The 18,652-nt window shown below is 40.2% G+C and overlaps 1 protein-coding gene across 1 annotated transcript in view; it reads right to left on the reverse strand.

The window, feature by feature from the left end:
- Positions 1-17,226, reverse strand: part of LOC114664676 (NACHT, LRR and PYD domains-containing protein 12-like) — a 38,339-nt gene extending 21,113 nt beyond the window's left edge. The window contains exon 1 of the mRNA XM_028818919.2: positions 16,977-17,226. The gene's annotated coding sequence lies outside the window, so the exon portion shown is untranslated. The remainder of the gene's footprint in view (positions 1-16,976) is intronic.
- Between the last annotated feature and the right edge of the window lie 1,426 nt (positions 17,227-18,652).

Here is an 18,652-nt window from a genome sequence, read left to right on the forward strand (position 1 = left end):
CAGCGTATAGCTAGTTCACGGATAGCTCCTGCCTTGCGCTGTATTATTGCTGGTGCTGACGCGACACTGGAAGGATAGACGGATAGAATAATTAAACATGTACTACAAAGATATTTCAATGTTCCTTAAAAGTTTTGAAGAATCAGCGTTCTAAGCTTACAGATGGCTTAACGTCTATTACAGAGCTGATTGTATGGCGATTGGGTATTTGGAGAAAGAAAAGTACGTTTGAAAGAGACAGTACTTCTGTAATAAATTATTTCATCGAAGGTCGCACATGGCGCAGCAAGCCTCTTGCGTGAGATATGAACAATCACTGCGCCACCGTGTTCCCATGTTTAATAACATGCTTTCATTGCTATCATCATGAAAATGATATCACGTATACATCTCAGTATTTTAATTATTCAGAGAGCTGTAATATCTCGAATGTAATGGATTCTGTGTCCTGTCGGAGAAAGAGAAAGAACGGAAGCACGTAGTGATTCACACACATAGAGCACATAGAAGATCAAATACAGAACAAAACATTTAACGTGCTACTTGAGAAACTAGTAAAATAAACGATTTTAAGATGAAGTTTATGATGTTCTACTTTAATGGCAAAATAAACTACGTGATTAAAGTGGAAATTTCGAGATTAAAGTTGACATTTCGTGCTTTTTTCCCACTGTGTGCCTATTTGTTTTCTCTGTACCCTAATAAGCTTTCATATGACACTCAGACGGTGGGCTACGACTTGCCTTTTCACGGCGACTTTGATATGTAATTTCTTTTTTATTTCGGGCACTGTGCGACTTTGTGAATTTGATCTTTCGAGTTTTTCCGACACTCTGTCACTCGATCAACTTCCTTTTGTTGATTATACCACTGTTTAAACCAACAAATAGTACATTTTTCCTTTGCCTCCACTTGGTATTCGCTGAAATTCTTATATTTTCCCCTGTGCTTTTCCCATTGTCTTTTCACAGAAGGCTATTTATATTGATTTGCATATTCAAAGAGGCGTAATTCTGGGAGGAGTTGGGGCAGGACAGAAGGCGTGTGCACGTACGTTACTTTTCACGCTGATCGGGATTTATGTAGTGGAAGAACGTGAAAGTTTGCGTGCGCACAGATTCCTGCATCTGGATTTTTCTGTGCGTACACACAATCCCGCTTTTGTGCTTACGCCATGTTATAGCGTGAGTTCTACGCACGGCGTTATACATGAGGCCCCTGGACGTCCATGGAAGACAACAGTGGTGGATGATCGCAGAATCATTTCCATGGTGAAGAGAAACCCCTTCACAACAGCCAACCAAGTGAACAACACTCTCCAGGGGGTAGGTGTATCGATATCCAAGTCTACCATAAAGAGAAGACTGCATGAAAGTAAATACAGAGGGTGCACTGCAAGGTGCAAGCCACTCATAAGCCTCAAGAATAGAAAGGCTAGATTGGACTTTGCTAAAGAACATCTAAAAAAGCCAGCACAGTTCTGGAAAAACATTCTTTGGACAGATGAAACCAAGATCAACCTCTACACGAATGATGGCAAGAAAAAAGTATGGAGAAGGTGTGGAACAGCTCATTATCCAAAGCATACCACATCATCTGTAAAACACGGTGGAGGCAGTGTGATGGCTTGAGCGTGCATGGCTGCCAGTGGCACTGGGACACTAGTGTTTATTGATGATGTGACACAGGACAGAAGCAGCCGAATGAATTCTGAGGTGTTCAGAGACATACTGTCTGCTCAAATCCAGCTAAATGCAGTCAAATTGATTGGGCGGCATTTCATGATACAGATGGACAATGACCCAAAACATACAGCCAAAGCAACCCAGGAGTTTATTAAAGCAAAGAAGTGGAAAATTCTTGAATGGCCAAGTCAGTCACCTGATCTTAACCCAATTGAGCATGCATTTCACTTGTTGAAGTCTAAACTTCAGACAGAAAGGCCCACAAACAAACAGTAACTGAAAGCCGCTGCAGTAAAGGCCTGGCAGAGTATTAAAAAGGAGGAAACCCAGCATCTGGTGATGTCCATGAGTTCAAGACTTCAGGCTGTCATTGCCAGCAAACGGTTTTCAACCAAGTATTAGAAATGAACATTTTATTTCCAGTAATTTAATTTGTCCAATTAGTTTTGAGCCCCTGAAATGAAGGGATTGTGTTAAAAAAATGCTTTAGTTGCCTCACATTTTTATGCAACCGTTTTGTTCACCCTGCTGAATTAAAGCTGAAAGTCTGCACTTCAACTGCATCTGAGTTGTTTCATTTAAAATTCATTGTGGTACTGTACAGAACCAAAATTAGAAAAAAGTGGTCTCTGTCCAAATATTTATAGACCTAACTGTAGTTTTTCATTATACAGGAGTTTATTTCAACCACTTTCATTATTTTGCAAATATTTGCTGCCACTGGACTGATAATGGATGCGTGTGCTACAGTGAGAAAGAATTCTGAGCGGTCCTGTAACATACAATAAGAGCTAAACTGCCATCATTGGGAGTGGAAAAAGTGAAACCAAATTACTGGTGAAACTCTGTATTGTTGGCATTGTAGTCATCTTCATGATGTGGTATTAATTCTATGTGATATTTAATCCCCCCACAAGGAGATTGGAGAATGTTGAAGTAAGTATATGATACTAAAGAACCTTGGGGTCCTGCTTGAAGATCAGAGTGTGTCAGAGTTCGAGGTGCCTCTAAGCCCACTTCAAGCCCTGGCTATGGGCACATATGCATCCATGAGGATAGGATTGTGTGGAAGGAGCACAACAGGAATGATCCCTTTGACAGGGTGTCAATTCATCAACGGATTAGTGAATACACACACAGGCTACAGTCAGTTTATCAATGTCAATTTACCTGTCAGGTCGAAGTTTAGTAAATTCAATAGGCCTACTTATGCTTTAACGTATAGCAATGAGCTGGCATTACTGTCTCACAGTGCCGAGGTCTGCATGAGCTTTGCATGTTCTCTCCATGTATTTACAGACTGAATGGTATGAGTGAGTATCAGTGAGTTTACTCGTTTAAACATGTTGTCTTTAATTCTTTTATTATCAAACCCTCAGCAAGAGAGACTCATCTACAAGGATGAAATTAGCTACTTTTTCGCCATTCCTTATTCAGTAGGCTACTTATTCACAGCTTTTTAGAAAGTGTGGCTTGACGTTTTCTAAAATCTAAAGCTTTCATTCCAAATACAATACAGCGTAATCAGTTCACTTCAGATTTATTGTTGTGTGCAAAGTACAATGTAACTCATACAGTGTGTGCTCTTTTCACTACACGGTCTCATTGCACTATTATTGCTCTGTAGCCTATGTAAAATAACAGCACAGAATGCAACAGGCGAGAAATCACTGCCATTTAGGAAAAATTACCCGTATGATTTAAATGCACATCTGTCTGTTGTTACAAGCTATGGCAGAACACAACCAGTATAGAACTGCAGCAGCAAAAGTAAGATATACTCAGCATAAATAAGCAAAGGGCGGGGATTGGCTCCAGCAGACCCCCGTGACCCTGTAGTTAGGATATAGCGGGTTGGAAAATGGATGGATAAATAAGCAAAGGGGTGGTGTGCGTGGGACAGGGCTGTCATAACTCCACTGATGATGGGGGCTGTGAGCAGACGAGCAAACAGGAAATGTATTCTAACTTCAAAAAACAAAAAGGACAAAGAATCTGTGATGACATAATTATGTCCAATTACCTTTTGTTATTGATGCCTCATAAATAAGGAAGGCATGTTTTCTTAAATCACAACCATTGCTGATTAATAGTGGACATATTTGATAAGTTTTAAGTTTTTTTCATTCAGCTATTGACCTATTTCTCCATTAATCCTATTGTAAGCTCCAACAACAGACAGGGTATTTTAAAATGTATTAAAAACACTTTACTTCAGAACACAGTTTTATGTGGCAAATTAATATATACCATGATTGTGAAGAAATAACTTTCGACTTGAAAAACTTATCTTGTAGTCTCGTTAGAGTTACAATTACCTCTGGGGAGAAAGGAGTCAAAAATATTTCATCTTTTCAAAAATAACCAAAAAAAATGTTACTGCATGTAAGAGAACGAGAGACATGTAAATATGAAAACATCAACATAAATACAGTAGGATGGGTATGTCTAGTGTCCACTGCTTTACTGATGCAGATTTAATACACGCCCTTTGTGTGACCCATTTTGAAGCAGTCACCAGGGCACAGCCCAATGTTGCAATCACAACAGCAGACATGAGTTTCTTTGCGTACTTTTCCCATAACGTATTTCTATTATTTTTGCATGACACAGTAGAATATCAGTGCCTGAACCACGTGATCAACACACCACTTGTGCTATTGTAGGCTACCACAGCGCAAGGCTTAGTGACTTCCACATTTCCTTTGACACAAACAACAGTTGCTGCAATGGTATTTAGAGAGCCAACATCTTTCTGCTTGATCGCAGTCATTTTTTGTTTTTTGCCATGCACTACGTGCACAATGGTGAACCTTCAAGTGACCGAATTCACCAGGTATATCATGGCAGTTCGGTCATCCAGTTCCATATACATCAGTTTAGCTATCTGTGGCAAAGTCCAATGACCAATTCATATTGTCATCACTATTGCTTGATTAAAACCAATGGTTTAGTTTCAGTTTGTTCTAAAACTGGCTTAACAGCATGTCATTTACACACCATTGTGTTTTGGTTGAAAGCTTCACCCCATGTATGAATACTGATGAGTTACCATAGAGTGAGAAAAATCTAAGTAATATTCCTGATTTTTGGTAGCATACTGTTACTGCATCCACTAGATAACACCAGAATACTGTCCTGAGAGTTATTCAGGTTTAACACGTCACCCCAAGTCTGACTCAGGGGACATATTTACACAGAATGTTTAGCTCGAGTCACACCTGAGGTTAACACCCAGGAGGTTAATAACATTTCAAATGGCTTATTAAAGAAACATTCATCCTCTGAAGGTCACTAACGGTTTTTTGAGTCATGTGTTATATGGACAGTTCTGTACTTAATGATAACTTAAGTTACACTAAACTGTTTAGATTCACTGAGGAGAGCTCAATGGCGCATAGACAACAGGAATAAACATTTGCAGCAAAGATGCTACATATGTAATAGTGTACAACTCCAAAGCAGGTGAAACAGGACTTCAAACACACATTTTTCTTAACATACTCCTACCTTCAGCAAACAGCGTCCAAAATTATTTTAGAAGAACAAATATTTTACAACTAGTATAGTGAAAATCCTGCTTATTAAAACAGGCTTATTGGTACCTCTGTCTGTTTCAATCATGGCATGCATTTTTGAACGGCTATGCCTTACCTTCCTTTTTTCTTTTTCATCAGACATTCTAGCCCTTACATTCCTCTTTATTTGTGCTTCTTGTTGCCTTTCTTCGTCACACATTCCAATACTGTTTTGGACAACGTGACGCTCAGACATACATCACTACTTACTGTTTACTATCTATTGCTTTTGTTTGTGGACAATGGATGACATTATGCCCGAGGAGGGGCACAGATGCCAGACAGACAGACTTATCACTTTATGTATAATGAGATTATGTCCCTGGCAGGTTCAATGACCCACTTTTGGGGGGGGGGGGGTCGTGGGTTACGGGTTTTCAACTGGCATCCCGTTAATTACTTTATCTACTCCTTTTCCACCAGGCCAGACTGCATTAAACAGACAATAAAGCAATTATTTGAATTATGGGGATAGTATTTCCCATTAAAAATAAATTCTATGGATATAAAGCATACAGTTATAGTTTTGTGTCTTCATAAAAACAATGCTTGAAATATCCCAGCATTCACTGCATCTGGGAAAAGTACCCAAAAAAAGGGAAATGCCAAATTGCCCCTAAAATTTAGAAACCACTTCACCTCATTACTCTCCCAAGTTAAATCACGGAAACCATTAAAAAAATAACTTACAACACAGTTTTTATGAAAACAAAGCAGTCAGCATGAGTTTGAAAATAATACTCTGCAAAACCAATCACAAAATAATTTTTATAGTAGTAGACAAAAGCAAAGCAAACAATGCAGTGTTAAGCTGTTTTAGAAACTGGATTTCAAACTGGTTACAACACAAAGTGGAAACAAAAGGTAAGTAAGTAAATAAGTAAAATTTATTTATAAAGCGCTTTTCTGAGACAGGCATTGCAAAGTGCTGTACAATAAAATAAAAGATCAAAGAACTTATAATAAAAAAAAACAAAGTAAAAATATACTAACAAAAACTACCCAAAGCTTGTCTGAAAAGGTCACTCTTAAGCTGGGCTTTAAACTGATTGCACCGATCTCAGTGCAGGAGGAAGACTATTCCACAGCCTGGGAGCAACAGATTGAACTGCTCGAACAAGAAGGCCTTGTTGGCTGATCTCAGGGCTCAACTAGTGGTGTAATGGTGCAGGAGACCCACAATGTACTGAGGAGCCTGACCATGCAGTGCTTTATACGTGAGTATGAGAATTTTATACTGTATCCTGAATTCTACTGGAAGCCAATGCATTTGTACAACATCATCTCTATTCCGCGATCCGGCAACTGGCTGTTCCTATCAGTGGGTTATTTTTTGACACAAGCGGTTGAAGAAGGCAATAGACTCTCACTACGACATAGGGCAGTAGATTTCGTTGCATCACATTTGGACAGATTTGGAGACGTTCTTCCTGTTGTTCTTTCCAACGCAAATCGAGTTAGCACAAGTCAGGAGTACTATCAATACATGGCAACATCTGGAGTTTATGGTGGTGAAGCTGAAATTCAAGCTCTTTCAGAGATCCTCCATACTACCATTGTCATTTACTTCAAACACGACCCAACATCCCGCCTTGCATTTACAATTCTGGAAATACTCTCTTCATTTACCTTTTGTATTCAGGACAACTGGACAATGGCCACTATAATGCCCTCCTACCGATTCCGATCATGTCTCCACAGCAGCACATAATGTCTGATAACACCAACACATCCATCCTCAGTCATTCTTCTCTTCCACAAAACACTACAGTTTTGTCTACTGGTACAACCTTCCTCTGCGACATTTGTAGTTAACCTTTCAAAACAAAACCCAGCCTTGCCAAACACAAGAAAATTCACTGCAACGACAAATTGTTTAACACGCTTGCACAAAACATTTCACAACGCAGAACTATCTTCACAAACACACAAAAATTCACTCTGCTGAAAAATTACCTGACTCCCTCTCCAGTAACACATTCTTCCAGAGCGATTCCTGCAACAAAACTTTTCAAACGTGAACCTCACTTGCTAAACCCAAGAAAAGGCCCAACAACTATATAAGTGCCATAAATGCAATTAGAAGTTCACTACACAGGATTGTCTGACTAAACACAACAAAACTCATTCACAAGTCTTGCAATGCGACATCTGCAAAGCAACGTTTCCAAACCAACGCAGTCTCAGCAGACATACACACAATCCTCTTCCCGTTACCACAGGTACTTCTTCACCACATTCCTGTCTTCCCGTCCAAGAGTACAACATTGGGATTCCAGACCAGCAGTGCAAACACTATCATGCACTATACTGGCCTGCTGAGTGTAATACATCCAACAAGTACTCAAGGTGCTGCCACAACGGTAAAGTAGCTTTACCACCTTTGCGGGAGCCACCTGTGTCTTTACAACAGCTTCTTATATAGCAAACATCAGAAGGTAAAAATTATCGTGAACACATTTCGAGAATACAACTCTTCTCTAGCGTTTGCTTCCATGGGTTCACAGATAGCTCAACCTCCTGACCACGGAACATACTGTTTTAAAATACACGGGCAAATTTATCGCAAAAATCTCTCCACTATACGCTAACACTTCTGCCTCTCCAGGATATGGACAGTTGTATGTTTTTGACACAGCATAAGCTACTGAAGTACGCTTACAAAATAAAGCAAACTCTGCATGCAGCGAAAATGTACTTCTCCAGCTAAATTCCATGCTCAGAACAATCAAACCCTTTGCTAAATCATACAAACACATGCATGAAATCGCTCAGTCCAATCCAACAGCATCTGTACGAATGGTTTTCAAGGAAAACCCTGGGCAGGATTTATGACGATACAATGCCCCGACATGTCACACCGATGTTGCAGCGATTTTCGTTGGAGAAGATGGCGAACCCCTTGCTGAAAGGGATATTTGCATCTATCCCAGAGGCAACTCCTGTAAACAGATTTCCACGCTCAATATGAATTGCGATCCTATGGTTTGCCCACTTTTATTCCCATATGGAGACATTGGCTGGCACAAAGATTTACAACATGTTCCCGATAAAAGAACCGTCAAGCGAATCAGGCTTACTCAATGCCAGTTTTACGCGTACAGATTATCAATGAGGAATACATTTAGTATTTTGTACTCCAGCGGCAAACTATTCCAACAGTACGTCGTAGATGTGTATTTTAAAACAGAGGGCGCGCGTCTCAACTATCTCAGATTACATCAACAAGATCTGCGTGTGGAACAATACAAAGGACTATCAGACGCACTGCAAACAAAGGCTGAAAATAACAACGTATGTGTAGGAAAAATGATCATATTACCGTCCACATTTGCATGAAGTCCAAGATACATGCAACAAAACTATCAGGATGCCATGGCCATAGTACGTAAATTCGGAAAGCCTGATTTATTTATCACTTTCACATGTAATCCTGCTTGGCTGGAAATCCAACTTGTACTGTCGGATACCCAAAGACCGGCGCACAGACCTGATATTGTAGTAGGCCTACGAGTCTTTTGGATTAAGCTGCAGGAATTACTTAGAGACATTCTACAACAGGGCAGCACGGTGGCGCAGTGGATAGCTCTGCTGCCTTGCAGTTGGGAGACCTGGGGACCTGGGTTCGCTTCCCGGGTCATCCTTCCGTGGAGTTTGCATGTTCTACCCATGTCTGCGTGGGTTTCCTCCGGGCACTCCGGTTTCCTCCCACAGTCCAAAGACATGCAAGTTAGGTGGATTGGCGATTCTAAATTGGCCCTAGTGTGTGCTTGGTGTGTGGGTGTGTTTGTGTGTGTCCTGCGGTGGGTTGGCACCCTGTCCGGGATTGGTTCCTGCCTTGTGCCCTGTGTTGGCTGGGATTGGCTCCAGCAGACCCCTGTGTTCGGATTCAGCAGGTTGGAAAATGGATGGATGGACATTCTACAACAACATCTTTTTGGGGTTGTTATCTATAATATTTACGTAATCGAATTTCAGAAATGCAGCTTTCCTCTTGCCCACATGCTGTTTACTCTTCACAATAATTCTAAAATAAGAACCAAAGATGACATTGATAAATATGTCACTGCTGAACTCTCTAACCTTGACACTAATCGTAAGTTATTTGAAATTGTTACTAAATGCATGGTACATGGACCATGCGGTACAGCAGGTAACCCAACAGCATTGTGCATGAAGGATGGTACTTGCACCAAGCGATTCCCGAAAGATTACAAGGAACACACGCAAGAAAACATTAACAGGTACCCAATCTACTGCAGAAGAGAAGGGCCAACTGAACAAATAGGCAAGTTTATAATTGATAATTGATGGATAGTTCCGTACAACCCTTGGTTGAGTAAAAAGTTCAAAGCACATATTAATGTTGAAGTTTGCTCATCTATAAAGTCCATCAAATATCTCTACAAATATGTTCACAAAGGTTATGAAGCAGCTTCCATTACCTTACAGCAAGAACATGCTAACGATGACTTGGTTCATGATGAAATCACGACTTTCTTGGACGGAAGATATGTTAGTGCTCCAGAAGCTATGTGACGTCTTAAGGAGTACAGTATGTCAAACAAATCTCACACAATTATACGATTACCTGCCCATCTTCACAAACAACAAACTGTCCTGTTTCGTGAAGGTCTCGAAGAAGAAACCTTAAATCGAGAAGCAACAAGAAAAACCATGGTAACAGCATGGTTTGACCTGAATAAGATGGATACTCATGCGAAATCACTCCACTATACAGACATTCCACACTATTATACTTTCGATTCCAAGGCTAGCATGTGGAAGCGACGACTCTGAAAAAGTAATGCCATAGGTAGAATGCCAATTGTCTCTATTCAAGACTCTGAACACTACTACTTATGCACCCTCTTAACTCGGTCTCCAGGAGCTACTACTTTCCAGGAGCTTAGAACCATAAATGGAAACATATGCAGCTCATTTAAAGCAGCATGTCAAGAGTTAGGTCTCCTTAACTACGACAAGATTTGGCACGACACTCTTTATGAAGCTACACAAACTAAGATGCCCGTACATATGAGACAACTCTTGGCTATCATTTGTGCCTTTGGGGAACCTGTCAACATCCCAGACCTATGGCAAACACATAAACTGGCAATTTGCGAAGACCTTTTTACTAAATATTCCACTGACACTGCCCCGATGTACACTCTCTCGGAAATTAATGAAATACTCAAGTGCTATGGTATGACTCTTCAACAATTTCATCTCCCAGTCACCAAATTCATCCCACCTTATACTCCAACCTGTGTTGACATTCTCCACGAACAAAAAAGTAGCATCAGATTACACACAACAACTCAACGACGATCAGCGAACAGTCGTACAAACAGTACTGCAGGCAATATACAATCCACCTGTTCATTCCAAGAAATGTTTCTTTCTCGATGGCCCCGTAGGAACAGGCAAGACCTTTGTATACAAAACCCTCATTTATTCTGTGAGGGGTAGAAGAGACGTAGCAATAGCGGTTGCTTCAACTGGAATTGCAGCAACTTTGCTATCTGGCGGTCGTACTGTACATTCCGTGTTCAACATACCTCTTCAAATCACACCAACATCAACCTGCAACGTGAAGCCAAATACCAACGATGCCAATAATATACATGAAGCACCAATGACACATTGTTATGCATTTCAAGCTGTTGACAGACTACTGCGAGATCTCACTCAGCAAAATGCACCTTTCGGTAATAAAACCATTCTTCTCGGTGGAGATTTCTGCCAAATACTGCCTGCTATCTTCTGCAGTTCTCAAGCCCTCACTGTTGCCTCTTGCATCAATAAGCACAGGCTGTGGAACAAAATGAAGGTCCTAAAACTCACAAAAAATATGAGAGCTCTCAAAAGTGAAACTGAATTTGTTCAATGGCTTCTTCAAGTTGGGGAAGGCAAAACTGGAGACACGGCAGAACTACCACAACAACAAGACCCAGTTGCTCAACTTTACAGTGATATTAATTTCTCGACTGTGATTCCCCAAGAACTTGCTGCAAGAGCAATACTGAGCATCACAAACGACAATTCCCTACATATTAACAACAAAGTTCTTGATCTTATACAGGGTGAAAAAGTGACCTTCAAGAGTGTAGATACAGTGGTCAGTGACGATCCTAATGATCAACTAACGTACCCACAGGAGTTTTTACACACCCTTACACCAACTGGCATGCCTCCCCATATCCTTCATCTAAAGGTGGGAGCCGTAGTTATGCTCCTCCGAAATATTATGCCATCAAAAGGTCTTTGCAACGGAACAAGACTCATCGCTACCTGAATACATACACATATTATTGAGTGCAAACTGATCGCTATGCAAAATTCTGAAACAATCTTCATTCCCAGAATATCTCTCCTTCCTTCCAACACCAATCTCCTCATATTAAATTTAAATGCTCACAATTCCCACTCAGACTCGCCTTCTCCATGACTATCAACAAGTCCCGAGGACAAACGTTTGCAAAGATTTGCATTAATCTACAACAACCAGTCTTCAGCCATGGTCAGTTGTACATGGCTTTTTCTAGGGTTAGATCTTTCGACTCTTTATCTGTTGTCTCCACCAAAACACCTATTCACAACTGCGTCTTTCAAGAAGTATTCCTTTCTCACCGTTTTCTGTTGCTATTCTTACACCGCTGTATGCTACAGCGGGCGTCGGCTAGTTATAAAAATAAACCAAATCCTCCCATTTTCTTTTTTTTTCCCCAAAGAGTATTTTTCACTGTCTCACTGCCTTTCCCTCCTCTTACCTGTAAATGACAAATTTCTTACAGAAACCTTAAAAATATCTGTCCCTCTATCCTTTCTGGATCCATTTCTGATCTTTTACTGTCTTCACCTATTCCACCAACACTAGATAGTCTTGTTGACCACTATAACTCAGGCCTTCATTCAGCATTAGATAAAACAGCTCCTTTAAAACATAAGGAGGTTTCCTTTAAACGCTCAGCTCCTTGGTATAACTCAGAATTGCGAGCTATGAAAGCAGCTGGCCGACGCCTTGAGAGAATGTCACGTAAGACTGGCCTCACCGTGCACATCCAGGCTTTCTCTGACCACCAAAGAGCTTACAGATAAGCACTAACTTCTGCCAAGAACACCCATTACGGCAGAATAATAGAAAGTGGCCACGATAACCCAAGGGTTCTGTTCTCTGTAGTTAATAAACTACTCGAACCCGCATCTGGCCCAACTACCTCTTCTACTGAAGTCTGTGAGGAATTCCTCCACTTTTTCCGTAACAAAATTAATGATCTAAATAATTCAACTAACATAAATACATCATCTGTTTATATCTCTCCCTGTTTTCCCACTCCATCCAGCTCCTTCTCTAAGTTCTCACCAGTCACATCTGCATCTGTTAATAACCTGCTTTGTAAGATGAGGCCGACTACTTGTGTACTGGACCCCATCCCCACCACACTACTTAAATCATGCCTTCATGCCATAATCCCGACTGTTACAACAATAATAAACTCATCCCTTGACACTGGCTCTGTGCCGCTTACTTTTAAAATTGCTTCTGTAACCCCAATGTTACAAAAGTCTGGTCTTGATGCTGACAGTCTTAACAATTTCCAGTCTATTTCCCACTTACCTTTCCTGTCAAAAGTTCTTGAGCGTGTTGTAGCTTCCCAACTCACCAATTACCTAACCTCTAATAATTTGATGAAACCCTTTCAGTCTGGTTTCAGGGCGCGGCACAGCTGTGAAACTGCTCTGCTACGGGTAACCAATGATTTGCTTATGGCAGCAGACTCTGGACAAACCAGCATATTAATTCTGTTAGACCTCAGTGCAGCATTTGACACTCAGGTTCAGACATGACATCCTACTGTCCAGAATGGAGAACATGCTGGGTATCTCTGGCACTGCCCTCCAGTGGTTCAAGTCCTATCTGACTGATAGGCAAGAATTTGTTAGTCTTGGCAACAGCAGATCCAGCTCAGCGCCAGTCACACAAGGAGTCCCTCAAGGCTCTGTCCTCGGCCCTCTACTTTTCTGTATTTACATGCTTCCCCTTGGCCATATTATCCGTAGCTATGGACTGGGTTATCATTTTTATGCAGATGATACTCAACTCTATTTCAATGTTAAAAGTGGAACTTCATCAGAGCTTTCTCAGCTCACAACCTGCCTTAGTGAAATTAAAACCTGGATGGAGCAGAGCTCTTTAAAATTAAATTGCAATAAAACTGAACTCCTGCAAATTGGGACTAAAATGCAACTTAATAAAATGAGCTTCTTCCCAGTCTATCTTGGCAGTGATCTCATCAGACCTGCCTCTACTGTAAAAAATCTTGGTGTCATTTTTGATGCCTCCCTCTCTTATTCCGCCCACATAAATCACATTAAGAAACTTTCTTAATTTCACCTCCGTAACATATGCCGTGTTCGCTCCTTCCTCTCCTTCTCTAATGCTGAGAAACTTGTCCATGCTTTTATCACATCCCGCATCGATTATTGTAATTCCCTACTGGCAGGTGCCCCTTCTAATCTTATATCACAGCTCCAGCTTATTCAAAACTCAGCTGAAAAAGTTCTTACTTGAACCGGCAGCAGCGAGCACATCACACCCATCCTGCTCCGTCTCCACTGGCTCCCTGTGTCCTACAGAATCGAATATAAAATCCTACTAATAACCTACAAAGCCTTAAATAACCTCGCGCCAAACTACATCAGTGACCTTCTCCATCACTATATGCCTGCCCGCCCACTAAGGTCCTCTGATTCTGGCAATCTTGTTGTGCCCCTCACTAATCTACACTCCATGGGTAACAGGGCCTTCAGCTGTATAGCGCCCAGACTCTGGAATGACCTACCGAAACTAATCAGGTCAGCTGACTCCATGAATTCTTTTAAAAAACAACTCAAAACTCATCTGTTCAGGAAGGCTTTTAGCTCTACTTGACTTTATTACCCTTCTCTCAGTTTACTTCTCTGTCAAGATGCTCATGTAACCTGTGTGTGTGTGCTATGCCATCAATTATGTTGTCTGTTTTTTTTTTCAGAATTTACTGTCTTAATCTTCTTTGTTTATTTATCTGGTTTGTACAATGCTATATACTGTATATTCTGCCGTTCTTTATTTATACTGTAAGTGCTTTGAGCATGGGAAAGGCGCTATATAAATAAAATGTATTATTATTATTATTATTAAAGAGTTGAACACAAATCAAACAAATTCAACAGAACATATTGTTACGCTGTGCCCTTCTCAGTGGGCACAATCATAGGACTGGCAAGGCTAAGCTGCCAAATAAAATCATAAGTCTAATTCTTTGACTATTGATTATTTCACTGAAAATTTTAAAAGTATTAAGCTATGGATCATTTGAATTTTTTAAAAATTGAAACATTTAATGTCAACTGGGTTTTTTCTATAAGTCAACTTCAAATGTTTTGCACCAATTCGAAATTGCTTCTTGTCACCTTTTTATTATTTTAGAACTCATTAACTTTTACTTTATTTTTAAAGTGTGTGCTTTCATTGACAAGCCCAATCAGCACCAGTATTAATAAAACAACATAAAATAAAACATATCAATAAATACAATAAAATGGAAATCCCAATGCTTAACACAAAAAATGCATTCATTATAAAGAAACATACCAATAAATTAAGTGTTTTTAACTAAATTAGGTACATCAATAGATTAATATGCCTAAATATTGTTAAACAATCTAGACGAGAACAAGCCATTCAGCCCAACAAAGCTCGCCAGTCCTATCCACTTAATTCTTCTAACATAACATCAAGTCGAGTTTTGAAAGTCCCTAAAGTCTTACTGTCTACCATACTATTTGGTAGCTTATTCCAAGTGTCTGTGGTTCTCTGTGTAAAGAAAAACTCCCTAATGTTTGTACAAAATTTACCCTTAACAAATTTCTAACTGTGTCCCTGTGTTCTTGATGAACTCATTTTAAAATAACAGTCTCAATCCACTGGACTAATTCCCTTCATAATTTTAAACACTTCAATAATGTCACCTCTTAATCTTCTTTTGCTTAAACTGAAAAGCCTCAGCTCTTTTAATCTTTCCTCATAATTCATCCCCTGTAGCCCTAGAATCAGCCTAGTCGCTCTTCTCTGGACCTTTTCTAGCACTGCTATGTCCTTTTTGTAGCCTGTAGACCAAAACTGCACCCAGTACTCAAGATGAGGACTCACCAGTGTGTTATAAAACTTGAGGAGAACCTCCTGTGACTTGCACTCCACATATCAGGGCGCTATATAACCTGACATTCTGTTAGCCTTCATTAAAGGCTTCTGAACACCATTGGGAAGTTGATAGCTTAGAGTTCACTATGACTCCTAAATCCTTCACATATGGTGTACTCTCGATTTTCAGCCCTGCCATTCTGTATTCAAACCTAAGATTTTTACATTTTTTGTATGCTATCCAAGTCCCTTCTGTGATGATTCAATGGAATCGAGATTATCTGCCAATCTACCTATCTTGGCATCATCTGCAAACTTAATCAGCTTGCTACTTATATTCCTATCTAAATCATTTATATATATTAAAAATAGCAGAGGCCCTAGCACTGACTCCTGCTGGACACCACTCTTAACATCAGCCAGTTCTGATGAGGTTCCTCACACCATCACCCTCTGCTTCCTGTGTCTGAGCCAATTCTGCACCCACCTAAAAACATCACCCTGAACTCCCACTTCTTTAAGTTTGATCGCCAACCTCTCATGTGGCATCTTATCAAATGCTTTCTAAAAGTTCAGATAAATAATATCATAAGCTCCACTTTGATCATATCCTTTTGTTGCCTCCTCATAGAATTCCTGCATGTTAATAAAACATGACCTTCTTCTGAACCCATGCTGGTTGTTCAAAAAAACTCCTGTTCTTGCCATGTGCTGCTCAATCTTATCCTTAATAATTCCTTCCATTAATTTTCCTGTGATGTATGTTAACTTACTGGCCCATAGTCACTTGAATCTGCCCGGTCACCGTTTATTATATAATTGGTTAATATTTACCATTTTCCAGTTCTTCAGAATTTCCCCAGGGTGCAGTGACTTCCTAAACATATACGTCAAAGGTTTATATATGTACTCGCTAACACCTTAAGAACTCGAGTTTTGGAAGTGTATTAAGATAGCAGCAATTGATGAAGAAAAAGTGAGAAATGAAACTGTGGTCTAAAAGATTCCACCTTCCCCAGGCCAACTGATCGTCCATTTTGCCTCTGGACTCTACAACAAATGATCACATCCACTTTATAAAAACAATTCAAAAGATAATATAAAATTAAAGACAATCAAACATAATCATGATGTATACCCAGTAGAGGTGTCTCCATAGAGAAATGCACCCTACGAGCTTAAGCGAGTTACAAAAACACAGAGTGAGCAGAGCATTTGACAGGAGCACAGGCCACAGAGAAGACAAGAACCTAACATTACAGTTTATTGACATAGCCGGGCTTGCAATGAGAGACAGAAAGGAAACAGCTGTTGGGGTCTTATGATTGAATAATCATCCATCCATCCATCCATTTTCCAACCCGCTGAATCCGAACACAGGGTCACGGGGGTCTGCTGGAGCCAATCCCAGCCAACACAGGGCACAAGGCAGGAAACAATCCTGGGCAGGGTGCCAACCCACCGCAGTTGAATAATCATCTCTTCATTAAATAAATATTGAAAAACAAACTTTGCCCCACCACTTACCTAGAATGCTTACAACAATTCAGCAGCCTCTTGTGGATTTATGAGTTTAAAGAATAACGCAGCTCCCCGTGGCACCTAATCAGAAGGGGTACTTGTAACAAAGCTGGCTGAGAAGATTTGCTTGCACAGACATGCAACAGGAAGAGGTAATTTTTTCTTAAGCATGATGTTTGTTCAAAATGGAAACTCATAACCACAGAGTGACAAACAGAAGAGACGTGCCCTTTCTTCCATTTCAGAAACTCAGTGGTGATGATCAGATTAGTTTTACCTGGATCTCCAGTGGAGTTGATACCTGCCAGTTCTGCCACTCGTCTAAGTAACGTCCAAGCTGAGCTTGTGCTGAATCACAATGGATATACATGTATATACACACACACATACATATATATATATATATATATATATATATATATATATATACATATTATATATATATATATATATATATATATATATATATATATGCAGTACTGTGCAAACGTTTTAGGCAGGTGTGAAAAAATGCTGTAAACAAAGAATGCTTTCAGAAATATAAATAATGATTGTTTATTGTTATCAATTTACAAAATGCAAAGTGAGCGAACAAAAGAAAAATCTAAATCAAATCAATATTTGGTGTTACTACCTTTTGCCTTCAAACCAGCCTCAATTCTTATAGATAGATAGATAGATAGATAGATAGATAGATAGATAGATAGATAGATAGATAGATAGATAGATACTTTATTAATCCCAATGGGAATATTATTATTATTAATATTATGGTACACTTGCACAAAGTCAGGGATTTTGTAGGATTATAGTCAGGTGTCTGATCAACCAATTCTACCAGACAGGTGCTAATGATCATCAATGTCACACGTAGGTTGAAACACAGTCATTAACTGAAACAGAAACAGCTGTGTAGGAGGCTTAAAACTGGGTGAGGAACAGCCAAACTCTGCTGCCAAGGTGAGGTTGTGGAAGACAGTTTCATGTCATGGCAAGATTGAGCACAGCAACAAGACACAAGGTAGTTCTACTGCATCAGCAAGGTCTCTCCCAGACAAAGATTTCAAAGCAGACTGGGGTTTCAAGATGTGCTGTTCAAGCTCTTTTGAAGAAGCACAAAGAAACGGGCAACGTTGAGGATCGTAGATGCAGTGGTCGGCCAAGGAAACTTAGTGCAGCAGATGAAAGACACATCAAGCTTATTACCCTTTGAAATCGGAAGATGTCCAGCAGTGCCATCAGCTCAGAACTGGCATAAATCAGTGGGACCCAGGTACACCCATCTACTGTCCGAAGAAGTCTGGCCAAAAGTGGTCTTCATTGGCCAAAAAGCCATACCTCCGACGTGGAAACAAGGCCAAGCGACTCAAGTATGCACGAAAACATAGGAACTGGGGTGCAGAAAAATGGCAGCAGGTGCTCTGGATGATAAGTCAAAATTTGAAATATTTGGCTGTAGCAGAAGGCAGTTTGTTCGTCGAAGGGCTGGAGAGCGGTACAATAATGAGTGTCTGCAGGCAACAGTGAAGCATGGTGGAGGTTCCTTTAACGTTTGGGGCTGCATTTCTGCAAATGAAGTTGGAGATTTGGTCAGGATTAATGGTGTTCTCAATGCTGAGAAATACAGGCAGATATTTATCCATCATGCGATACCATCAGGGAGGCGTATGATTGGCCCCAAA

Source organism: Erpetoichthys calabaricus, chromosome 1 (assembly GCF_900747795.2).
Source record: "Erpetoichthys calabaricus chromosome 1, fErpCal1.3, whole genome shotgun sequence".
Taxonomy (NCBI): domain Eukaryota; kingdom Metazoa; phylum Chordata; class Cladistia; order Polypteriformes; family Polypteridae; genus Erpetoichthys; species Erpetoichthys calabaricus.